Source organism: Pan troglodytes, chromosome 15, assembly GCF_028858775.2.
Source record: "Pan troglodytes isolate AG18354 chromosome 15, NHGRI_mPanTro3-v2.0_pri, whole genome shotgun sequence".
NCBI lineage: Eukaryota > Metazoa > Chordata > Mammalia > Primates > Hominidae > Pan > Pan troglodytes.
The window spans coordinates 8,475,048-8,502,210 of record NC_072413.2 but is presented as its reverse complement, the minus strand read 5'-3'; the positions used below and the strand labels follow the sequence as shown (position 1 = coordinate 8,502,210).

The 27,163-nt window shown below is 53.0% G+C and overlaps 2 pseudogenes; both read right to left on the bottom strand.

Annotated features, from left to right (window-relative positions):
* Positions 1 to 2,604: 2,604 nt before the first annotated feature.
* Positions 2,605 to 9,030, bottom strand: LOC134808421 (double homeobox protein 4-like protein 4; annotated as a pseudogene).
* Positions 9,031 to 23,626: 14,596 nt separating this feature from the next.
* On the bottom strand, positions 23,627 to 25,697 carry LOC134808420 (double homeobox protein 4-like protein 4; annotated as a pseudogene).
* Between the last annotated feature and the right edge of the window lie 1,466 nt (positions 25,698 to 27,163).

Here is a 27,163-nt window from a genome sequence, read left to right as displayed (position 1 = left end):
GTCACACATCTCTGCACTGATCACCAAGGTGATGTACCTCCTGTCTAGGCTCTGCTAACAGGGGGTATTGTGACATGTCTCTGCACTGATCACCCAAGTGATGTAACACTTGTGTAGGCTCTGCCTACAGGGGCATTTTGACATATCTCTGCACTGTTAACCGAGGTGATGTAACTCTTGTCTAGGTTGTGCCACCAGGGGGATTGAGACATATTTCTGCACTGATCCCAAGGTGATCCAACTCTTGCCTGGTCTCTGCCTACTGGGGACATTGTGACATATCTCTGCACTGATCTCCCAGGTGCTGTAACTGTATTCTAGGCTCTGGCTACACGACATTGTGACATATCACTGCACTGATCACCCAGGTAATATAACTCTTGTCTAGGCTCTGCCTACAGGGGGCTTGTGACATATCTCTGCACTGATCACCCAGGTGATGTAACTATTGACTAGGCTCCACCTAGATGGGGTATTGTGACGTATCTCTGCACTGATCTCCCAGGTGATGTAACTCTCGTCTAGGTTAAACCTACAGGTTGTATTGTGACATATCTCTACACAGATCACCTAGGTTATGTAACTTTGTCCACTCTCTGCCTACAGGAGACATTGTGAAATATCTCTGCACTGATCACCCAGGTGATGGAACTCTTCTCTATAGTCTTCCTAGAGGGCGATTTGTGACATATCTCTTGACTGATCACCCAGGTGATGGAAGTCTTGTCTAGGCTCTGTCTATGGGGCCTTTGTGTCAAATATCTGCACTGATCACCCAGGCAATGTAACTCTTTTCTTGGCTCTATCTACAGGGATTTTTGTGACGTATCACAGCACTGATCACCCAGGTGATGTAAGCCTTTTATGGGCTTTGCCTACAGAAGGCTTTGTGACATATCTATGCACTGACTTCTGAGGTGATGCAACTCTTGTCTAGGCACTGCCTACAGGGGACATTGGTACATATCTCTGCACTGATCACCCAGGTGATGGACTCTTGTCTTAGATCTGCCATCATGGAAATTGTGACACATCTATGAACAGATCAACCTAGTGATGAACTCTTTTCTAGGCTCTGCCTTCATGGGCTTTCTTACACATCTCTGCACTGATCACCGTGGGGAGCGAACTCTTGTATATGCTCTGCATACAGGAGACTTTATGACTTATACCTGCACTGATAACCTAGGTGATGTAACACTTGTCTAGTCTCTGCCTACACGGGCATTCTCACATATCTCTGCACTGATCAACCAGGTGATGTAACTCCTGTCTAAGTTCAGCCTACAGGAACGTTTTGACATATCTCTGCACTGATCAACCAGGTGATGTAACCCTTGTCTAAGCTCTGCCTACAGGGGCATTGTGACAGATCTCTCCACTGTTGCCCAGGTGATGTAACAATTGTCTGGGCTTTGCCTACAGGGGGCTTTGTGATGTACATTTCCACTGATCAAACAGGTGATGTAACACTTGTCAAGGTTCTGCTTACAGGTGCTTTGTGACATATCTCTGCACCGATCACCCCAGGTAGGATACACTTTTCTACACTCTGCCTACCGGAGGCTTTACGACTTTTCCCTTCACTGATCAGTAGGTGATGTAACACTTGTCTAGGCTCTGTCTACACGGGAATTTTCACATACCTCTACACTGATCACCTAAGTGATGTAAGCCTTGTCTAGGTTCAGCCTACTGGGGATTTCTGACATACCTATGCACTGATCACCGAGGTGACATAAATCATTTCCAGGCTTTTTTACAAGGGACATTGTGAGATATCTCTGCACTGATTACCCAAATGATGGAAGTCTTCTCTAGGCTCCTCAGGGAGGGGCATTGTGACAGATTTCTGAACTTAACATCCAGGAGATGTAACTATTCTCCAGGCTTTGACTAAAGAGCATCGGAAGGTGTTGGGAGAGACTCAGCTGGAATTTCACGGATGGACAAGGGCACAGAGAGGCCAGTGGGCTCCCTTGCACGTCAGCCGGGGTGCACAATGAGCGCAGGTGTAGCCAGGAGGCTGGCAAAGAGAGCTAGAAGTCTGCGTTCCCACACCAGGCGCTCCATGGTGACAGCTGGGAGGCTGCAGGGTTACGGGCAGGCTGGCGACGGTGGCACGGAGGCACAGAGGAGACGAGCCGCCGGAAGGGTGTGAGGCCTGGACGCTGCGTGGGTGCGGTGTTTCGCGGAACGGGGGTCTCCACCCAGCCCAGGAGAGGACACATTTTCCGGGTGTCAGGGGTGGGTGTGGGGAGGGGTTGGTCAGGCTGGGGTGAAGTGGTGGAAAGGCATGAGAGCTCTGCCCGGGCTGCTCCCACAGCCCAGGTGGCTGCCCGCAAACCTGCCGTATGCAGTAGGTGGCCCATCTGCTGGTACCTGGGCCTGTTATGGGATCCCCAGGATGCCCAGGAAAGAATGGCAATTCTCCGCTCTGTGGAGTCTCTCACTGGGCCTAGACCTAGAAGGCAGGAATCCCAGGCCTGTCAGCCCGGTGGAGGTGGTGGTGGGAAGACACGCCACTCCATAGCCAGCCAGGTGTTCCCCTTGAAAGAGAGGCCACCGCCCTGCCCCGACCCGACCCCGTCCCAACCCTGGGTCCTAAAGCTCCTCCAGCTGAGCCCGGTATTCTTCCTCGCTTAGGGGTGCTTCCAGCGAGGCGGCCTCTTCCAAGGCCTCCAGCTCCCTCGGGGCCTCTGTTTCTAGGAAAGGTTGCGTCTGCTGCAGAAACTCCGGGCTCGCCAGGAGCTCATCCAGCAGCAGGCCAGAGGGGAGTGCAGACGAGCGCCCCAGCTCCTGGAGAGCCTGGAAAGGCGCCGGGATGCCTCGAATCTGCACCTGCCATGCGGACACTTCTGGGGGAGCGGGCTGGCGAGCTGCATCTGCCCCGGCTTGGGGTTCCCACGCCGCCCTGGTGACCTGGGGACCCTGGCCTCAGCCCCACCATGGACTCCCCTGGGACGCAGGTGGCGCAAGCACTCCTTGGCCCTGTGGCCCCCCTAGAGCAGGCCCAGGCTGTCCCACCACACAAGGGCCCGGCAGGCCGTCGCGCTGCGGGTCCCGGGCCTCCCGGCTTTTGCCCGGGTGCAGAGACCACCGAGGAGCCTGAGGGTGGGAGAGCACCCCTTCTGGAGGAGCCGGGGCAGCGTACGCAAAATCCCTGCTTGCCGGGGCAGGTTTGGAGATCTCTACACTGATCATTCAGGTGATGTAACTATTGTCTAGGCTCTGCTTAATGGGGCCTTGTCACATATCTCTGCGCTGATCACCCAGGTGATGTAACTCTTGTCTTGGCCGTGCCCACAGGGGGATTGAGACATATCTCTGCAGTGATACCGAGGTGATCCAACTCATGCCTGGTCTCTGCCTACTGGGGACCTTGTGACATATCTCTGCACTGATCTCCCAGGTGCTGTAACTTTAGTCTAGGCTCTGGATACACGGCATTGTGACATATCACTGCACTGATCACCCAGGTGATATAACCCTTGTATAGGCTCTGCCTAAAGGGGGCTTGTGACATATCCCTGCACTGATCACCCAGGTGATATAACTCTTCCCTAGGATCTGCCTACAGGGTGCTTTGTGACATATCCCTGAAATGATTACCCAATTGATATATAACTTGTCAAGGCTCTGCCTTCAGGGTCATTGCGATGTATCTCTGCACTGATCACCTAGCTCATGTAACCCTTGTCTAGGCTCTGCGTACAGTGGCATTGTGACATATCTCTGCACTGATCATCCAAGTGATGCAACACTTGTCTAGGATCCGCCTAAAGGGACTTTGTGACATAACTCTGCACTGATCATCCAGGTGATGGGGCTTTTGTTTGTCTCTGCATAACGGGGCATTGTGACGTATTTCTTCACTGATCACCCAGGTGACAGACTCTTGTCTTGGATCTGCCTATGGGGGCATTGTGACATATGTCTGCACTGATCACCCAGGTGATATAACTGCTGTATAAGCTCTGCCTACAGGGGAATTGTGAGAGATCTCACCACTGATCACCCAAGTGATGTAACTATTGTCTAGGCTTTGCCTACAGGGGGCTTTGTGACATAACTTTGCACTGATCACCCAGGTGATGTAACTCATCTAAGTTCTGCCTACAGGAGCTTTGTGACATATCTCTGCACTGATCACTTAGGTGATATAAAAATTTTATAAGCACTGCCTACAGGGAATTTTGACATATCTCTGCACTGATCACATAGGTGATGTAACTCCTTTCTAGGATCTGCCTACAGGGTGCTTTGTGACATAACCCAGCAATTATCACGCAGGTGATGTACCACTTGTGAAGGCTCTGCCTACAGGGACATTGCGATGTATCTCTGCACTGATCACCTAGGTCATGTATCTATTGTCTAGGCTCTGCCTGCAGTGGCATTGTTACATATCTCTGCACTGATCACGGAGGTGATTCAACTCTTTTCTAGGAACTTGCTACAGGTGGGATTGTGAAATATCACTGCACTGATCAACTAGGTGGTGTAACTCTTGTCTAGGCTCTGCCTACAGGGGCGTTTTCACATATCCCTGAACTGATGACAATGGTGTTGTAACTCTTGCCTAGTCTTTGCCTACAGGGGACATTGTGACATATCTCTGCACTGATCACCCAGGTGACGCAACTCTTATCTATGCTCTGCCTACAGAGGACATTGAGACATATCTCTGCACTGATCACGCAAGTGATGCAACTATTCTCTATGCACTGCCTACAGGGGGCATTGTGACATATCTCTGCACTGATCACCCAGGTGATGTAACTCTTGTCTAGGCTCTGCCTACAGGGGTATTTTGACATATCACTGCACTGATCACCGAGATGATGTAACTCTTGTATAGGCTTTGCCGACAGGGGGCATTGAGACATATCTCTGCACTGATAACCGAGGTGATGCAACTGTTGTCTGGGATCTGCTTACAGGGGGCGTTGTGACATATCTCTGCCCTGATCACCCCGGTGATGTAACTCTTGTCTAGGCTCTGCCTACTGGAGACATTGTGACATATCTCCGCACTGATCACCCAGGTGATGTCACTTTTGTCAAGGATATGGCTACAGTGACATTGTGACATGTCACTGCACTGATCACACAGCTGATGTAACTCTTGTCTAGGCTCTGGCTACAGGGGGCTTGTGACTCATCTCTGCACTGATCACCCAGGTGATGTTACCCTTGTCTTGGCTCCGCTAAAAGACAGCATTGTGACATAACTCTGCACTGATCACCCAGTTGATGGGACTCTTGTCTAGGCTCTGCCTACAGGGGCTTTGTGACATATCTCTGCAGTGATCACGCAGGTGATGTAACTCTTGTCTATATCTGCCTACTGGCGGCATTATGGCATATTTCTGCACTGATCACCCAGGTGATGGACTCTTGTGTTGGATCGGCCTATGGGGGCATAGTGACATATCTCTGCACTGATCACTGATGTGATGTAACGCTTGCGTAAGCTGTGCCTAAAGGGGAATTGTGACAGATATCTCCACTGATCACCCAGGTGATGTAACAATTTTCTGGGATTTTTCTACAGGGGGCTTTGTGATATATCTTTGCATTGATAACCCAGGAGATGTAACTCTTGTCTAGGCTCTGCCTACAGGGGCTTTGTGACTTATTTCTGCACTGATCACCCAGGTGATGTAACTCTTCTCTAGTCTCTGCCTACAGGGGCTTTGTGACATATTTCTGCACTGATCACCCAGGTGACGTCACTCTTGTCTAGGCTCCACCTACAGGGGAGATTGTGAAGTATCTCTACACAGATCACCTAGGTTATGTAACTCATGTCCACTCTGTACCTACAGGGGTCATTGTGAAATATCACTGCACTGATCACCCAGGTGATGGGACTCTTCTCTATCCTCTGCCTAGAGGGGGATTTGTGACATATCTCTGTACTGACCAACCAGGTGATGGAAGTCTTGTCTAGGCTCTGTCTACAGAGATTTGTGTGATATATCACTGCACTGATCACCTAAGTGATGTAAGCCTTGTATGGGATTTGGCTATAGAAGGCTTTATGACATATCCAGACACTGACCTGTGAGGTGATGCAACTCTTGTCTAGGCACTGCATACAGGGGACATTGGTACATATGTTGCACTGATCACCCAGATGATGGACTCTTGACTTGGATCTGCCTACATGTTCATTGTGAGACATCTCTGAACTGATCAAACAAGTGATGAATCTCTTGTCTACGCTCTGCCTACAGGGGATTTGTGACACTTCTCTGCACTAATCACCCTGGGTAGGGAACTTTTATCTATGCTCTGCCTACAGGAGGCTTTATGACTTATACCTGCACTGATAACCTAGGTGATGTAACACTTGTCTAGGCTTTGCCTACCCGGGAATTCTCACCTATCTCTGCACTGATCGCCCTTTGGTGTAACTCCTGTCTAGGTTCAGCCTACAGGAGCGTTTTGACATATCTCTGCACTGATCACCCAGGTGATGTAACCCTTGTCTAAGCTCTGCCTACAGGGGCATTGTGACAGATCACTCCACTGCTCACCCAGGTGCTGTAAAAATTGTCTGGGCTTTGCCTATTGGGGGCTTTGTGATATACATTTCCACTGATCAAAAAGGTGATGGAACCCTTGTCAAGGTTCTGCTTTCAGTGGCTTTGTGACATGTCTCTGCACTGATCACCCCAGGGAGGAAACATTTGTCTACACTCTGCCTATAGGAGGCATTATGACTTATCTCTGCACTGATCACTAGGTGATGGAACACTTGTCTAGGCTCTGTCTACACGGGAATTTTCACATATCTCTCGACTGATCACCTAAGTGATGTAACCCTTGTCTAGGTTCAGCATACTGGGGATTTCTGACATACCTATGCACTGATCACCGAGGTGATGTAAATCATTTCCAGGCTTTTTGCAAAGGGGACATTGTGATATATCTCTGTACTGATCACCCAAATGATGCAAATCTTCTTTAGGCTCCACAGGGAGGGGGCATTGTGACATATTTCTGAAGTGATCATCCAGGGGATGAAACTATTCTCCAGGCTTTGAACAAAGAGCGTCGGAAGGTATTGGGAGAGCCTCAGCCAGAATTTCACGGATGGACAAGGGCACAGAGAGGCCAGCAGTCTCCCTTGCATGTCAGCCGTGGTGCTCAATGAGCGCAGGTCTAGCCAGGAGGCCGGTAAAGAGAGCTATAGGTCTGCATTCCACCGCCAGGAGCTCCATGGTGGCAGCTGGGAGGCTGCAGGGACACGGGCAGGCCGGCGACAGTGGTGCGGAGGCACAGAGGAGGCGAGCCGCTGGAGGGGAGTCAGGCCTGGGTGCTGCGCGGGCCGGGTGTTTTACAGGACAGGGGTCTCCACACAGCACAGCTGAGGAGGCCTATTCAGGGGGTGGGGGGTGGGGTGGGGAGGGGATGGTCAGGCGGTGCTGGGGTTTTGGAAAGGTATGAGAGCTCTGCCCGGGCTCCTCCCACAGCCCAGGCAACTGCCCGCAAACCCGCGCGAGCACAGTAGGTTGACCACCTGCTGGTACCTGCGCCGGCTCTGGGATACCCGGGATGCCCAGGAATGAATGGCAGTTCTCTGCTGTGTGGAGTCTCTCACTGGGCCTAGACCAAGAAGGCAGGAATCCCAGGCCCGTCAGCCCGGTGGAGGGGGCAGGGGTAAGACACGATCTCCATAGCCAGCCATGTCTTCCCAATGAAAGAGAGGCCACCACCCTTCCCGTGCCCGACCCCGTCCCAACCCCGCATCTTAAAGCTCCTCCAGCAGAGCCCAGTATTCTTCCTCACTGAGGGGTGCTTCCAGCGAGGCGGCCTCTTCCAAGGCCTCCAGCTCCCCCAGGGCCTCCGTTTCTAGGAAAGGTTGCGCCTGCTGCAGAAACTCCGGGCTCGCCAGGAGCCCATCCAGCACCCGGCCGGAGGGGTGTGCAGATGAGCGCACTGGCTCCTGGAGCGCCTGGGGGGGTGCCGGAAGCCTTGCATCTGACCTTACCGCGTGGAGGCCTCAGGGGACGCAGGCAGGCGAGTTGGAGATGCCGCAGCTTGGGGTACCCACACCGTCCTGGGGACCTGTGGACCCCGGCCTCAGCACCACCACAGACTCCCCTGGGATGCAGGTGGCGCAAGCACACCTTGACCCTGTGGCCCCGCTTGAGCGGGCCCAGGCTGTCCCACCGCGCATGGGCCCGGCAGGATGTCAGGCTGCGAGTCCGGGTCATCCCGGGTTTTCCCTGGGTGCGGAGGCCACCAAGGAGCCTGAGGGTGGGAGAGCGACCCTTCCGCAGGAGACGGGGCTGCCTAGGGAAAATACCCACTTGCCGGGGCAGGTTGGGATATCCCCTCTGCCGACGAGGCCTGGCTGTTCTTGAGCACGGTGACGGCCCACGCTCCCTGGCTCACGAAAGCCCCCTGTGGGAGAGCCCCAGGCGCACAGGGCATGTGGGGTGCGGGAAGCCCCGTTCCCCACTCGCCAGTGTGGGCGAAGTCGACCCACAAGGGAGCAGGGTGACACCCGACGGGGGCCGCGATGCACAGGCCGCCTACCTGCACTGGCGCCCTGTCAGCCTGTCCCGGGTGCCTGGCCCTTCGATTCTGAAACCAGATCTGAATCCTGTACTCTGGAAGGCCCGTCTCTCTGGCCAGCTCTTCCCTGGCAGCGATGCCTGGAAAGCGATCCTTCTCAAAGGCTCGGAGGAGCAGGGCGGTCTGGGATCTGGTGACGGTGGTCCGCTTTTTCCTGCCTTCTTGTGGGCCACGTCTCCCAGGCCAGGGCCAAGATTCCCGCCGGTGCTGCCTCAGCTGGCATGACCTCTCATTCTGAAACCAAATCTGGACCCTGGGCTCCAGAATGCTGATGGCCTGGGTCAGTCGGTCTCTGGTGGCGATGCCCGGCTATGGGTTCCACTCAAAGCAGGCTCGCAGGGCCTAGCTTTGGCTCTGGGTCTAAATGAGTCTCCGTCGCCATCCCCATCCCCGGGCTTCTGCGGGGAGGGTGCAGTCCGAAGGTGTCAGGAGGGCCATCGCGGGGAGCCCCAGCCAGAATTTCTAGGACGGACAGGGGCAGAGAGAGGCTGGCAGGCTCCGGTGCACCTCAGCCAGCCTGTGCACTGTGGCAGGTGCAGCCAGGAGGCCTGCCGAGACAGCCAGCCAGTGGCTCTTATAAAGGCCCTCAGGCAGGCAGGCTCCACCCCTTCATGAATGGCGGTAAGCCCTGGGACAGCACGCCCCACACCGGAAGGGTCCCAGGGCGTCAACGGGTGGTGGGGTGTGGGAAGAGGGCGTGGTGATGGCGGTGGTGGGGCCGGAGAGACGAAAAGGAAGGGGGCCAGGGGGAAGTGGTGAGGGGGGTGCGTTTTGGGGGCTGGCTTTCTGGACCTCTCTAGGAAACCCGCGGGAACTGGAATCCACTCTCTGGGCTCCCACGCATCTTCAGCAGGGAGAAACCGGCCTGGGAAGTTGGAGGGGAGTGTGGAAGTGAACCTCCGTGGGAGTCTGGAGTGTTCCAGGCCCTCTCTCTGTGAAGGAGGCAGTGCCTGTGGTTGTCGCCGTTGCCGAGACAGTCTCACACACGCAGGCCTGTGGCTCTCATTCATTTCCACGTAGGAGACCACGGCGAGACCCCAGAGATAAGATGCCTCCCCGGCGTGATGGCCTGACGATGGATACCCATGTGCCGCAACATGGGGAGTCTGCAGTGTGGCTGGTTTGGAAACTTGCAAGGAGAGCGTTGGCACCATGTGGGTCTTCCACCCTTTCCTGCATGTTTCCGGGTGCCCGGAGAGCTCTGGGAGCAAACAGTCAGCATGACACATCTCTGAACTGATCAACAAAGTGGTGTAACTCTTGTCTACGATCTGCCTACAGGGTCTTTGTGACATATCTCTTCACTGATCACCCAGGTGATGGGACTTTTGTATAGGCTCTGCCTATGGGGACATTGTGACATATCTCTACACTGATCACCTAGGTGATGTAACTCTTGTGTTGGATCTGCCTATGGGGGCATTGTGACATATATCTGCACTGATCACCCAGGAGATGTAACTCGTGTCTAGGCTCGGCCTACAGGGGCTTTGGGCCATATTTCTGCACTGATCACCCAGGTGATGTAACTCTTGTTTAGGCTCTGAATACAGGGGCTTTGCGACCTATTTCTGCACTGATCACCCAGGTGATGTAACATTTACCTAGGCTCTGCCTACAGGGGCGTTTTGACATAGCTCTGCACAGATCACCTAGGTTATGTAACTCTTGTCCACTCTCTGCCTACAGGGGGCATTGTAAAATATCCCTGCACTGATCACCCAGGTGATGGGACTCTTCTCTATACTCTGCCTAGAGGGGGATTTGTGAGATATCTCTGCACTGATCACCCAGGTGATGGAAGTGTTGTCAAGTCTCTGTCTATGTGGGCATTGTGTCAAATATCTGCACTGATCACCCAGGTGATGTAACTCTTGTCTAGGATCTGTCTACAGGGATTTGTGTGACATATCACTGCACTGATCACCTAGGTGATGTAATCCTTGTATGTGCTTTGCCTACAGAAGGCTTTGTGTCATATGTATGCACTGATCTCTGAGGTGATGCAACTCTTGTCTAGGAACTGCCTACAGGGGACATTGGTATATATCTCTGCACTGATCACCCAGATGATGGACTCTTGTCTTAGATCTGCCTACATGGACATTGTGACACATCTCTGAACTGATCAACCAAGTGATGAAACTCTTGTCTTGGCTCTGCCTACAGGGTCTTTGCGACACCTCTCTGCATTGATCACCCTGGGAGGGAACTCTTGTCTATGATCTGCCTACAGGAGGCTTTATGACTTATACCTGCACTGATAACCTAGGTGATGTAACACTTGTCTAGGCTCTGCCTACACGGGAATTCTCACATATCTCTGCCTTGATCGCCCAGGTGACAGATTCTTGTCTTGGATCTGCCTATGGTCGCATTGTGACACATCTCTGCACTGATGACCCAGGTGATGTAACCCTTGTCTAAGCTCTGCCATCATGGGCATTGTGACAGATCTCTCCACTGCTCACCGAGGTGATGTAATAATTGTCTGGGCTTTGCCTACAGGGGCCTTTGTGATATACATTTCCACTGATCAAACAGGTGATGTAACACTTGTCAAGGTTCTGCCTACAGGGGCTTCATGACATATCTCTGCACTGATCACCCCAGGGTGGAAACACTTGTCTGCACTCTGTCTACTGGAGGCTTTATGTCTTATCCCTGCACTGATCACTAGGTGATGTAACACTTGTGTAGGCTCTGTCTACACGGGAATTTTCACATATCTCTACACTGATCACCTAAGTGATGTAACCCTTGTCTAGGTTCAGCCTACTGGGGATTTCTGAAATACCAATGCACTGATCACCGAGGTGATGTAAATCATTTCCAGGCTTTTTGTACAAGGGACATTGTGATATATATCTGCACTGATCACCCAAATGGTGGAAATTTTCTCTTGACTCCGCAGGGAGGGGCATTGTGACATATTTCTGAAGTGATCATCCAGGAGATGTAACTACTCTCCAGGCTTTGAATAAAGAGCGTCTGAAGGTGTTGGGAGAGCCTTAGCCGGAATTTCACTGATGGACAAGGGCACAGAGAGGCCAGTGGTCTCCCTTGCATGTCAGCTGGGGTGCGCAATGAGTGCAGGTGTAGCCAGGAGGCCAGCAAAGAGAGCTAGAGGTCTGCATTCCACCGCCAGGTGCTCCATGGTGGCAGCTGGGAGGCTGCAGGGGCACGGGCGGGCCAGCGATGGTGGCGCGGAGGCGCAGAGGAGGCGAGCCGCCGGAGGCGTGTCAGGCCTGGACGCTGCGCGGGCCTGGTGTTTCACGGGACGTGGGTCTCCACCCATCGCAGGGGAGGATCCATTTTACGTGGGTGGGGTGTGGGGGTGGGGACGGGTTGGTCAGGCAGTGGTGGGGTGGTGGAAAGGCCTTAGAGCTCTGCCCGTGCTTCTCCCACAGCCCAGGCGGCTGCCACCAAACCCACGAGTGCACAGTGGTCTGCCCACCTGCTGGTACCTGGGCCGGCTCAGGGATCCCCAGGATGCCCAGGAAAGAATGGCAGTTCTCCGCTGTGTGGAGTCTCTCACTGGGCGTAGACCTAGATTGCAGGAATCCCATGCCAGTCAGGCTGGTGGAGGGGGCGTTGGGAAGACACGCCCCTGCATAACCAGCCAGGTGTTCCCCGCGAAAGAGAGGCCACCGCCCTGACCCTACACGACCGTACCCCATCCCAACCTGACGTCCTAAAGCTCCTCCAGCATTTCCCGGTATTCTTCCTCGCTGAGGGGTGCTTCCAGCGAGGCGACCTCTTCCAAGGCCTCCAGCTCCTCCAGGACCTCCGTTTCTAGGAATGTTTGTGCCTGCTGAAGAAACTCCGGGCTCGCCAGGACCTCATCCAGCAGCCGGCTGGAGGGGAGTGCAGACGAGCGTCCCGGCTCCTGGATCGCCTAGGGGGGCACCAGGATGCCTTACATCTGACCCTGCTGCGTGGAGGTCTCAGGGGGCATGGGCAGGCAAGTTGGAGATGCCCCGGCTTGGGGTTCCCATGCCACCCTGGAGACATGGGGACCCCGGGCCCAGCCCCACCACAAACTCCCCTGGGACGCGGGCAGCGCAAGCACACCTTGGCCCTGTGGCCCCGCTTGAGTGGGCCCAGGCTGTCCCACCGTGCAAGGGCCTGGCAGGCTGTCGCGCTGCGGGTCCTGGTCCTCCTGGATTTTGACCGGGTGCAGAGGCCACCAAGGAGCCTGAGGGTGGAAGAGCGACACTTCTGGAGGAGCCGGCGCGGCGTAGGGAGAATCCCCGCGTGCCAGGGCAGGTTGGGAGATCTCCTCTACTGGCGCGGGCTGGCTGGGCTGGAGCACGGTGATGGCCATCGCTCCCTGGCTCATGAAAGCCCCCTGTGGGTGAGCCCCAGGTGCGCAGGGCACGTGGGGTGTGGGAAGCCCCGTTACCCACGCGCCGGTGTGGGCGAAGGCGACCCACGAGGGATCTGGGTGACACCCACCAGGGGCCGTGATGCACAGGCCGCCTGCCTGCGTGGGCGCCCTGCCTCCCTGTCCCCGGTGCCTGGCCCTTCGATTCTGAAACCCGATCTGAATCCTGGACTCTGGGAGGCCCGTCTCCCAGGCCAGCTCTTCCCTGGCGGCGATGCCTGGAAAGCGATCCTTCTCAAAGCCTTGGAGGAGCAGGGCGTTCTGGGATCCGGTGATGGCGGTCCGCTTTCACCTGCCTTCTTGCAGGCCTCGTCTCCCGGGCCACGGCCGAGATTCCCTCCGGTGCTGCCTCAGCTGGCATGACCTCTTATTCTGAATCCAAATCTGGACCCTGGGCTCCGGAATGCCGATTGCCTGAACGAGCCGTTCTCTGGTGGCAATGCCCGAGTACGGGTTGCACTCAAAGAAGCCTCTTATGGCCTCGCTTCAGAATGGGGTCCAAAAGAGTCTCCTTCGTCTTCACCGTACCTGGGCTTCCGTGGTGAGGGTACTGTCTGAAGTTTTGGGGAGGGCCACCGCGGGGAGCCCCAGCCGGAATTTCAGAGATGGACACCGGCAGAGAGAGGCTGGCAGGATCCCGTGCACCTCAGCCGGCCTGTGCACTGCGGCAGGTGCAGCCAGGAGGCCTGCCCAGACACCCATCCAGCGGCTCTTATTAAGGCCAACAGGCAGGCAGCCTCCATCCCTCCATGAATGGCGGTGAGCCCTGGGACAGCCTGCCCCACCCTGGAAGGGTCCCAGAGCATCCAGGCCTGTGGCCGGGGGATGGTGGGTTGGGGCGGACAGCATGGTGATGGTGGTGGTGGGGCCAGAGAAACAAAGAGGAAGGGGGCGAGGGGGAAGGGGTGACGCTGGCGCGTTTCGGGGGCTGGCTCTTCGGACCTCTCCAGGAATCCCGTGGGAACTGGAAGCCCCTCTCTGGGCTCCCACGCATCTTCAGCAGGGACAAACCGCCCTGGGAGGGTGGAGGGGAGTGTGGAACTGAACCTCCGTGGGAGTCGAGTGTTCCAGGCCCTCTCTCCGTGAAGGAGGCAGTGCCTGTGGGTGTCGCCATTGCCGGGACAGTCTCACAGGCACAGGCGTGTGGCTCTCGTTCATTTCCAGGTATGAGACAAGAGCGAGACCCCAGAGAAAAGATGGCTCCCCGGCGTGATGGCCTGACGATGGATTCCCATGTGCAGCAACATAGGGAGTCTGCATTGAGACCGGTTTGGAAACCGGTAAGGAGAGCAAAGGCACCATGCCGGTCTTCCACCCTTCCCTGCATGTTTCCGGGTGCCTGCAGAGCTCCGGGAAAAAACAGTCAGCATGACACATTTCTGAACTGATCAAAAAAGTGATGTAACACTTGTCTAGGCTCTGCCTACCGGGGCTTCGTGACATATCTCTGCACTGATCACCCAGGTGATGGGACTGTTGTCTAGGCTCTGCCTATGGGGGGATTTTGACTTATCTCTACACTGATCTCCCAGGTGATGTAACTGTTGTTTTGGATCTGCCTATGGGGGCATTGTGACATATTTCTGCACTGATCACCCAGGTGATGGGACTCTTGCCTAGGCTCTGTGTATGGTTCCTTTGTAACATATCTCTGCACTGATCATGCAGGTGATTTAAAGCTTGACTAGGCTCTGCCTACGGGGCATAGTGACATATCACTGCATTGATCACCGAGGTGATGTAACTCTTGTCCAGGCTCTGCCTATAGGGGGCCTTGTGACATATCTCTGCACTGATCACCGAGATGATGTAACTCTTGCTTATGCTCTGCCTGCAGGGGCATTGTGAAATATATCTGCACTGATCAACCAGGTGATGGGACTCTACTCTAGGCTCTGCCTACTGGGGGCATTGTCACATATTTCTGCACCGATCACCCAGGTGGAGGACTCTTGTCTTGGATTTGCCTATAGGGGCATTGTGACATATATCTGCACTGATCACCAAGGGGATGTAACTCTGGTCTAAGCTCTGCCTAAAGGAGCATTGTGACAGATCTCTGCACTGATCACTCAGGTGATGTAACTATTGTCTAGGCTCTGCTTAAAGGGGCCTTGTCACATATCTCTGCACTGATCACCCAGGTGATGTAACCCTTCTCTAGTCTCTGCTTACAGGGGGTGTTGTGACATATCTCTACACTGATCACCTAAGTGATGTAACACTTGTGTAGGCTCTGCCTACAGGTGCATTTTGACATATCTCTCCACTGTTAACCAAGGTGATGCAACTGTTGTCTAGGCTGTGCCCACAGGGGGATTGAGACATATCTCTGCACTGATCCTGAGTTGATCCAACTCTTGCATGGTCTCTGCCTACTGGGGACATTGTGACATATCTCTGCACTGATCTCCCAGGTGCTGTAACTTTAGTCTAGGCTCTGGCTACACAGCATTGTGACATGTCACTGCACTGATCACCCAGGTGATATAAATGTTGTCTAGACTCTGCCTACAGGGGGCTTGTGATATATCTCTGCACTGATCTCCCAGGTGACATAACTCTTCTCTATGACCTGCCTACAGGGTGCTTTGTGACATATCCCTGCAATGATCACCCAGGTGATATACCAGTTGTCAAGGCTCTGCCTACAGGGGCATTACGATGTATCTCTGCACTGATCACCTGGTTCATGTAACTCTTGTCTAGGCTCTGCCTACAGTGGCATTGTGACATATCTCTGCACTGTTCAAACAGGTGATGTAACTATTGTCTAGGATCTGCCTACAGGGTGCTTTGTGACATATACCTGCAATGATCACCCAGGTGATGTACCGCTTGTCAAGGCTCTGCCTACAGTGACATTGCGATCTATCTCTGCACTGATCACCAAGGTCTGTAACTCTTGTCTAGGCTCTACCTGCAGCGGCATTGTGACATATCTCTGCACTGATCATCCAATTGATGTAACACTTCTCTAGGATCTGCCTAAAGGGACTTTGAGACATAACTCTTCACTGATCATCCAGGTGATGGGGCTTTTGTCTAGGCTCTGATAAGGGGGCATTGTGACATATTTCTGCACTGATCACCCAGGTGACGGACTCTTGTCTTGGATCTGCCTATGGGGGCATTGGGACATATCTCTGCACTGATCACCCAGGTGATGTAACTTTTGTATAAGCTATGCCTACAGGGGAATTGTGAGAGATCTCGCCACTGATCACCCAAGTGATGTAACTATTGTCTAGGCTTTGCCTACAGGGGGCTTTGTGACACAACTTTGCACTGATCACGAATGTGATGTAACTCATCTAAGTTCTGCCTACAGGAGCTTTGTGACATATCTCTGCACGGTTCACTTGGGTGATGTAACGCTTTTATAAGCACTGCCTACAGAGAAGTTTGACAAATCTCTGCACCGATCACCCAGGTGATGTAACTCTTTTCTAGGATCTGCCTACTGGGTTCTTTTTGATATATCACTGCAAAGATCACCCAGGTGATGTACCTCTTGTCAAGCCTCTGCCTACAGGGACATTGCGATGTATCTCTGCACTGATCACCTTGGTCATGTAACTCTTGTCTAGGCTCTGCCTACAGTGGCATTGTGACATATCTCTGCACTGATCATCCAAGTGATGTAACTCTTGCCTAGGATCTGCCTAAAGGGACTGTATGACATAACTCTGCACTGATCATCAAGGTGATGGGGCTTTTGTCTAGGCTCTGTTTAAGGGTGCATTGTGACATATTTCTGCACCGATCACCCAGGTGACGGACTCTTGTCTTGGATCTGCCTATGGGGGCATTGTGACATATCTCTGCACTGATCACCCAGGTGATGTAATCGTTGTATAAGCTCTGCCTACAGGGGAACTGTGAGAGATCTCGCCAGTGATCATCCAAGTGAAGTAACTATTGTCTAGGCTTTGCCAACAAGGGGCTTTGTGACATACATTTGCACTGATCACCCAGGTGAAGTAACTCATCTAAGTTCTGCCTACAGGAGCTTTGTGGCTTATCTCTGCACTGATCGCTTAGGTGATGTAACATTTTTATAAGCACTGCCTACAGGGAATTTTAACAAATCTCTGCACTGATCAACTAGGTGATGTAACTCTTGTCTACCCTCTGCCCAAAGGGGGCATGGTGAAATATCTCTGCACTGATCACCCAGGAGATTCAACTTTTGTCTAGGATCTGCCTACAGGGGATATTGTGAAATATATCTGCACTGATCAACTAGGTGATTTAACTCTTTTCTAAGCTCTGTTTAAGGGGCGTTTTCACATATCCCTGAACTGACGAGAAAGGTGATGTAACCTTTGCATAGGCTTTGCCTACAGGGGACATTGTGACATATCTCTGCACTGATCACCCAGGTGATGCAACGCTTCTCTATGCTCTGCCTACAGGGGACATTGTGACATATCTCTGCACTGATCACCCAGATGATGCAACTCTTCTCTATGTTCTGCCTACAGGGGCATTGTGACTTAGCTCTGCACTGATCACCCAGGAGATGTGTCTCTTGTCTGAGCTCTGCCTGGAGGGACATTGGGACATATCTCTGCACTGATCGCTGAGGTGATGTACAACTTGTCTAGGCTTTGCCTTCAGCGGGATTTATGAAATATCTCTGCACTGATCACCCAGGTGATGTCACTTTTGTCAAGGATATGGCTACAGGGACATTGTGACATGTCACTGCACTGATCACACAGCTGATGTAACACTTGTCTAGGCTCTGCTTACAGTGGGTTTTCTGACTTGTCTCTGCACTGATCACTTAAGTGATGTAACACTTGTGTAGGCTCTGCCTACTGGGGCATTTTGACATATCTCTGCACTGTTAACCGAGGTGATGTAACTCTTTTCTAGGCTGTGCCCACAGGGGGATTGAGATGTATCTCTGCACTGATCCCGAGGTGATCCAATTCTTGCCTTGTCTCTGCCTATTGGAGACATTGTGACATGTTTCTGCACTGATTTCCCACGTGCTGTAACTTTAGTCAAGGCGCTGGCTACACGGCATTGTGACACATCAGTGCACTGATCACCCAGCTGATATAACTCTTGTCTGGGCTCTGCCTACAGGGGGCTTCTGACGTATCTCTGAACTGATCACCCAGGTGGTGTAACTCATCTAAGTTCTGCCTACAGGAGCTTTGTGACATATCTCTGCACTGATCTCTTAGGTGATGTAACATTTTTATAATCACTGCCTACAGGGAATTTTTTCAAATCTCTGCACTGATCACCTAGGTGATGTAACTCTTTTCTAGGATCTGCTACAGGGAGCTTTGTGACATATCCCTGCAATGATCACCCAGATGATGTACCACTTGTCAAGGCTCTGCCTACAGGGACATTGCGATGTATCTCTGCACTCATCACCTAAGTCATGTAACACTTGTCTAGGCTCTGCTTACAGTGGCATTGTGACATATCTCTGCACTGATCATCTAAGCGATGTAACACTTGTCTAGGATCTTCCTAAAGGGAGTTTGTGACATAACTCTTCACTAATTATCCAGGTGATGGGGCTTTTTTCTAGGCTCTGCCTAAGATGGCATTGTGACATATTTCTGCACTGATCACCCAGGTGACGGACTCTTGTCTTGGATCTGCCTATGGGGGCATTGTGACATATCTTTGCACTGATCACTCAGGTGATGTAACTCATCTAAGTTCTGCCTACAGGAGCTTAGTGACATATCTCTGCACTGATCACTTAGGTGATTTAACACTTCTATAAGCACTGCCTACAGGGAATTTTGACAAATCTCTGCACTGATCACCTAGGTGATGTAACTCTTTTCTACACTCTGCCCAAAGGGGGCATTGGGAAATATCTCTGCACTGGTCACCCAGGTGATTAAACTCTTGTCTAGGTTCTGCCTACAGGGCGTACTGCGAAATATCTCTGCACTGATCAACTAGGTGATGCAACTTTTGTCTGGGATCTGCTTACAGGGGGCATTGTGACACATATCTGCCCTGATCACCCAGGTGATGTAACTCTTGTCTAGGCTCGGCCTACTGGAGACATTGTGACATATCTCCGCACTGATCACCCAGGTGATGTCACTTTTGTCAAGGATATGGCCAGAGGGACATTGTGACATGTCACTGCACTGATCACACAGCTTATGTAACACTGGCCTAGGCTCTGGCTACAGGGGGCTTGTGACACATCTCTGCACTGATCACCCATGCGATGTAACCCTTGTCTAGGCTCTGCCTAAAGGGAGCATTGTGACATAACTCTGCACTGATCACCTAGGTGATGGGACTCTTGTCTAGCCTCTGCCCAAAGGGGGCATGGTGAAATATCTCTGCACTGATCACTCATGTGATGTAACGTTTGTCTAAGCTGCGCCTAAAGGGGAATTGTCACAGATATCTCCACTGATCACCCAGGTGATGTAACAATATTCTAGGATTTGTCTATGGGGGCTTTGTGACGTATCTTTGCACTGATCCCCGAGGAGATGTAACATTTGTCTAGGCTTGGCCTACAGGAGCTTTGTGACATATTTCTGCACTGATCACCCAGGTGATGTAACTCTTGTTTAGGTTCTGCCTACAGGGGCTTTGAGACATATTTCTGTACTGATCATCCAGCTGATGTAACTCTTCTCTAGGCTCCACCTACAGGGGATACTGTGACGTATCTCTGCACTGAACACCCAGGTGATGTAGCTCTTTTCTAGGCTCCAACTACAGGGGGTATTGTGACGTATTTCTGCACTGATCACCCAGGTGATGTAACATTTATCTAGGTCTGTGTACAGGGATGTTTTGACATAGCTCTGCACAGATCAACTAGGTTATGTAACTCTTGTCCACTCTCTGCCTACACGGGGCATTGTGAAATATCTCTGCACTGATCACCCAGGTGATTCAACTCTTGTTTAGGATCTGCCTAAAGGGGGTATTGTGAAATATCTCTGCACTGATCAACTAGGTGATGTAACTATTGTGTAGGCTCTACCTACAGGGGCGATTTCACATATCTCTGAACTGATGACAAAGGTGATGTAACTCTTGCCTAGACTTTGCCTACAGGGGACATTGTGACATATCTCTGCACTGATCACCCTGGTGATGCAACTCTTCTCTATGCTCTGCCTACAGGGGACTTTGTGACATATCTCTGCACTGATCACCCAGGTGATGTAACATTTTTCTAGTCTCTGCCTACAGAGGGCGTTGTGACATCACTGTGCATGTATCACAAAGGTTATGTAACTCTTTTCTAGGCGCTGGCTATGGGGGCATTGTGACTTATCTCTGCACTGATCACCCAGGAGATGTGACTCTTGTCTAAGCTCTGCCTAGAGGGACATTGGGACATATGTCTGCACTGGTCGCTGAGGTGATGTAAAACTTTTCTTGGCTTTGCCTACAGTGGGATTTATGATATATCTCTTCACTGATCACCCAGGTGATGTAACTCTGTCTAGGATCTGCTTACAGGGTGTATTGTGTGATATATCTACACTGATCACACAGGTGATGTAACTCTTGTCTAGGCTCTGCCTACAGGGGCATTTTCACATATCACTGCACTGATCACCGAGATGATGTAACTCTTGTATAGGCTTCGCTGACAGGGGGCATTGAGACATATCTCTGCACTGATCACCGAGGTGATGCAACTCTTGTCTGGGGTCTGCTTACAGGGGGCATTGTGACATATCTCTGCCCTGATCACCCAGGTGATGTAACTCTTGTCTAGGCTCTGCCTATCGGAGACATTGTGACATATCTCCGCACTGATCACCCAGGTGATGTCACTTTTGTCACGGATATGGCTACAGGGACATTGTGAAATGTCACTGCACTGATCACACAGTGATGTAACTCTTGTCTAGGCTGTGGCTACAGGGGCTTGGGACACATCTCTGCACTGATAATCCAGGTGATGTAACCCTTGTCTAGGCTCTGCCAAAAGGGGGCATTGTGACATAACTCTGCACTGATCACCCAGGTGAAGGGACACTTGTCTTCGCTCTGCCTGCAGGGGCATTGTGACATAACTCTGCAGTGATCACGCAGGTGATGTAACTCTTGTCTATATCTGCCTTCTAGTGGCATTGTGGCATATTTCTGCACTGATCACCCAGGTGATGGACACTTGTCTTGGATCTTACTGTGGGGGAATAGTGACATATCTCTGCACTGATCACTCATGTGATGTAACGCTAGTATAAGCTGCGCCTAAAGGGGAATTGTGACAGATATCTCCACTGATCACCCAGGTAATGTAAAAATTTTCTGGGATTTGTCTATAGGGTGCTTTTTGACATAGCTTTGCACTGATCACCCAGGAGATGTAACTCTTGTTTAGGCTCTGCCTACAGGGGCTTTGTGACATAATTCTGCACTGATCACCCAGGTGATGTAACTCTTGTTTAGGCTCTGCCTACAGGGGTTTTGTGAAATATCTCTGCACTGATCAACCAGTTGATGTAACTCTTTTCCAGGCTCTACCTACAGTTTGTATTGTGACGTATCTCTGCACTGATCACCCAGGTGATGTAACAATTATCTAGGCTCTGCCTACAGGGGGCTTTTGCCATAGCTCTGCACAGATCAACTAGGTTATGTAACTCTTGACCACTCTCTGCCTACAGGGGACATTGTGAAATATCTCTGCACTGATCTCCCAGATGTTGGGACTCTTCTCTATACTCTGCCTAGAGGGAGATTTGTGACATATCTCTGCACTGATCACCCTGGTGATGGAAGTCCTGTCTAGGCTCTTTCTATGGGGGCATTGTGTCAAATATCTGTACTGATCACTCAGGTGATGTAACTCTTGTCTAGGCTCTGTCTACAGGGATTTGCGTGGCATATCACTGCACTGATGACCTAGGTGATGTAAGCATTGTATGGGCTTTGCCTACAGAAGGCTTTGTGACATATCTATTCACTGATCTCTGAGGTGATGCAACTCTTGTCTAGGCACTGCCTACAGGGGACATTGGTACATATCTCTTCACTGATCACCCAGGTGATGGACTCTTGTCTCAGATCTGCCTACATGGAGATTATGCCACATATCTGAACTGATCAACCAAGTGATGAAACTCTTGTCTAGGCTCTGCCTGCAGGGGCTTTGTGACACATCTCTGCACTGAACACCGTGGGGAGGGAACTCTTGTCTACGCTCTGCCCACAGGAGGCTTTATGACTTATACCTGCACTGATAACCTAGGTGATGTAACACTTGTCTTGGCTCTGCCTACACGGGAATTCTCACATATCTCTGCACTGATCACCCGGGTGATGTAACTACTGTCTTGGTTCAGCCTACAGGAGGGTTTTGACATATCTCTGCACTGATCCCCGGGTGATGTAATCCTTTTCTAAGCTCTGCCTACAGGGGCATTGTGACAGATCTCTCCACTGCTCACCCAGATGATGTAACAATTGTCTGGGCTTTGCCTACAGGGGGCTTTGGGATATACATTTCCACTGATCAAACAGTTGATGTAACCCTTGTCAATGTTCTGCTTACAGGGGCTTTGGGACATATCTCTGCACTGATCACCCCAGGGAGGAAACACTTGTCTACACTCTGCCTACAGGAGGCTTTATGACTTACCCCTGCACTGATCACTAGGTGATGTAACACTTGTCTAGCCTCTGTCTACACGGGAATTTTCACATATCTCTACACTGATCACCTAAGTGATGTAACCCTTGTCTAGGTTCAGCCTACTGGGGATTTCTGACATACCTATGCACTGATCACTGAGGTGATGTAAATCATTTGCAGGCTTTTTGTACAGGGGCCCTTGTGATATATCTCTGCACTGATCACCCAAATGTTGCAAATCTTCTCTAGGCTCTGCAGGGAGAGGGCATTGTGACATACTTCTGAACTGATCATCCAGGAGATTTAAGTATTCTCCAGGCTTTGACTTAAGAGCATCACTAGGTGTTGGGAGAGCCTCTGCCGGAATTTCACGGACAGACAAGGGCAAAGATGGGACAGCGGGCTCCCTTGCACGTCATCCAGTGTGCACAATGAGCGCAGGTCTAGCCAGGAGGCCGGCAAAGAGAGCTAGAGGTCTGCGTTCCGCCGCCAGGCGCTCCATTGTGGAAGCTGGGAGGCCGCTGGGCCACGGGCGGGCCGACGACAGTGACGCAGAGGCGCAGAGGAGGCGAGCTGCAGGAGGGGTGTCAAGCCTGGACGATGCGTGGGCCCAGTGTTTCGCGGGACGGGGGTCTCCACCCAGCCCAGGGAAAGACGCATTTTTCAGGGGTGGGGGGTGGGGGTGGGGATTGAATGGTCAGGCGGGGATGGGTTGGTGGAAAGACATGAGAGCTCTGCCCGGGCTGCTCCCAAAGCCCAGGCGGCTGCCCACAAACCCGCGCGTGTACTGTAGGCGACCCACCTGCTGGTACCTGGGCTGGCTCTAGGATCCCCGGGATGCCCAGGAAAGAATGGCAGTTCTCTGCTGTGTGGAGTCTCTCACCGGGCCTAGACCTAGAAGGCAGGAATCTGAGGCCTGTCAGCACGGTGGAGGGGGCGGGGGGAAGACACCTCCCTCCATAGCAAGCCAAGTGTTCCCCGCAAAAGAGAGGCCACAGCCCTGCCCCAACTTGACCCCGTCCCAACCCCGAGTCCTAAAGCTCCTCCAGTAGAGCCCGGTAATCTTCCTCGCTGAGGGGTTCTTCCAGCGAGGCGGCCTCTTCCAATGCCTTGATGTCCCCCATGGCCTCCGTTTCTAGGAAAGGTTGTGCCTGCTGCAGAAAGTCCTGGCTCGCCAGGAGCTCATCCAGCAGCAGGCCAGAGGGGAGTGCAGACGAGCTCCCCGGCTCCTGGAGCACCTGGGAGAGCGCTTGGATGCCTTGCATCTGCCCCTGCCGAGCGGAGGCGTCCGGGGGCGTGGGTTGGCGAGGTGGAGCTGCCCTGGCTTGGGGTTCCCACGCCGTCCCGGTGACCTGGGGACCCCAGACCCAGCCCCACCACGGACTCCCCTGGGACGCGGGTGGCGCAAGATCACCTTGGCCTTTTGGCCCCGCTTGAGTGGGCCCAGGCTGTCCCACCATGTGAGGGCCCAGCAGGCCGTTGCGCTGCGGGTCCCAGTCCGCCCGGTTTTTGCCCGGGTGCGGAGGCCACCGAGGAACCAGAGGGTGGGAGAGCGCCCCTTCTGGGGGAGCAGGGGAGGGTTAGGCAAAATCTCTGCATGCCGGGGCAGGTTGGGATATCCACTCTGCCGGCCCGGCCTGGCTGGGCTGGAGCTCGTGGACAGCCCTCCATCCCTGGCTCACGAAAGCCCCCTGTGGGAGAGCCCCAGGTGCGCAGGGCATGTGGGGTGCAGGAAGCACCATTCCCCACGCTCCGGTGTGGGCGAAGGCGACCCAAGAGGGAGCAGGGAGACACCCGCTGGGGGCCGCGTTGCACAGGCTGCCTGCCTGCGTGGGCGCCCTGCCTCCCTGTACCCGGTGCCTGGCCCTTCGATTCTGAAACCAGATCTGAATCCTGGACTCCGGTAGGCCCGTCTCTCTGGCAAGCTCTTTCCTGGCGGCGATGCCTGGAAGGCGATCCTTCTCCAAGGCCTGGAGGAGAAGGGGGGTCTAGGATCCGGTGACGGCGGTCTGCTTTCGCCTGCCTTCTTGCGGACTGCGTCTCCCGGGCCAGGGCCGAGATTCCCCCCGGTGCTGCCTGAGCTGGCGTGACCTCTCATCCTGAAACCAAATCTGGACCCTGGGCTCCGGAATACCGATGACCTGGGCCAGCCCTTCTCTGATGGTGATGCCCGGTTACGGGTTCCGCTCAAAGCATTCTTGCAAGGCCTAGCATTGGCTCTGGGTACAAACGAGTCTACTTCGCCGTCCCCATCCCTGGGCTTCCGAGGGGAGGGTGCCGTCCGAAGGTGTTGGGAGGGCATCGTGGGGAGTCCCAGCCGGAATTTCACGGACGGACACGGGCACAGAGAGGCCGGCGGGCTCCCGTGCACCTCAGCTGGCCTGTCCACTGTGGCAGGTGCATCCAGGAGGCCTGCCTGGACACCCAGCCAGCAGCTCTTATAAAGGCCAGCAGACAGGCAGGCTCCACCCCTTCATGAATGGCGGTGACCCCTGGGACAGCCTGCCACACACCAGAATGGTCCCAGGGCTTCGAGGCCTGCGGCCGGGGGGTGGTGGGGTGAGGGGGAGGGCGAGGGGATGGCGGTGTTGGGGCCGGAGAGACAAAGAGGAAGGGGGCGAGGGGGAAGGGGTGAGGGGTGTGCGTTTCGGGAGCTGGCTCTCTGGACCTCTCTAGGAATCCCGCGGGAACTGGAAGCCACTCTCTGGGCTCCCACGTGTCTTCAGGAGGGAGAAACCGGCCGGGGAGGGTGGAGGGGAGTGTGGAACTGAACCTCCGTGGGAGTCTTGAGTGTTCCAGGCCCTCTCTCCGTGAAGGAGGCAGTGCCTGTGGGTGTCGCCGTTGCCGAGACAGTCTCACACACGCAGGCGTGTGGCTGTCGTTCTTTTCCACGTAGGAGACCAGAGCGAGACCCCAGAGAGAAGAAACATCCCGGGCATGATGGCCTAACGATGGATTCCCGTGTGTGGCAACATGGGGAGTCTGCAGTGTGGGCGGTTTGGAAACTGGCAAGTAGAACAATGGCACCATGCGGGTCTTCCACCCTTCCCTGCATGTTTCCGGGTGCCCGAAGAGCTCCGGGAGAAAACAGTCAGCATGAAACATCTCTGAAGTGATCAACAAAGTGATTCAACTCTTGTCTAGGATGTGCCAGCGGGGGCTTTGTGACATATCTCTGCACTGATCACCCAGGTGATGGGATATTGTCTAGGCTCTGCCTATGCGGGCATTGTGACTTATCTCTACACTGATCACCCAGGTGATGTAACTTTAGTCTAGGCTCCACCTACGGGGTGTATTGTGACGTACCTCTGCACTGATCACCCAGGTGAAGCAACATTTATCTAGGCTCTGCCTACTGGGGCATTTTGACATAGCTCTGCACAGATCACCTAAGCTACGTAACTCTCTTCCACTCTCTGCCTACAGAGGGCATTGTGAAATATCTCTGCACTGATCACCAAGGTGATGTAACTATTGTCTAGGCTCTGCTTACAGGGGGTATTGTGACATATCTCTGCACTGATAACCTAAGTGATGTAACACTTGGGTAGGCTCTGTCTACAGGGGCATTTTGACATATCCCTGCACTGTTAACCGAGGTGATATAACTCTTGTCTAGGCTGTGCCCACAGGGGGATTGACACATATCTCTGCACTGATCCCGAGGTGATCAAACTCTTGCCTAGGCTGTGCCCACAGGGGGATTGACATATATCTCTGCACTGATCCCGAGGTGATCCAACTCTTGCCTGGTCTCTGCCTACTGGGGACATTGTGACATATCTCTGCACTGATCTCCCAGGTGCTGTAACTTTAGTCTAGGCTTTGGCTACACGGCACTGTGACATGTCACTGCACTGATTACCCAGGTGATATAACACTTGTCTAGGCTCTGCCTACAGGGGGCTTGTGACACATCTCTGCACTCGTCACCCAGGTGATTTAACTCTTCTCTAGGATCTGCCCACAGGGTGCTTTGTGACATATCCCTGCAATGATCACCCAGGTGATATACCACTTGCCAAGGCTTTGCCTACGGGGGCATTGTGACATAACTCTGCACTGATCACCCAGCTGATGGAACTCTTGTCTACGCTCTGCCAACAGTGGCATTGTGACATATCTCTGCACTGATCACCCAGGTGATGTAACTATTTTCTAGGATCTGCCTATAGGATGCTTTGTGACATATCCCTGCAATGATCACCCAGGTGATGTACCACTTTTCAAGGCTCTGACTACAGGGACTTTGTGAAGTATCTCTGCCCTGATCACCTAGGTCATGTAACTCTTGTCTAGGCTCTGCCTGCAGTGGCATTGTGACATGTCTCTGCACTGATCATCCAAATGATGTAACTCTTGTCTAGGATCTGCCTAAAGAGACTTTGTGACATAACTCTGCACTGATCACCCAGGTGATGTCACCTTTGTCAAGGATATGGCTACAGGGATATTGTGACATGTCACTGCACTGATCACACAGCTGATGTAACACTTGTCTAGGCTCTCGCTACAGGGGCTTGTGACACATCTCTGCACTGATCACCCAGGTGATGTAACACTTGTCT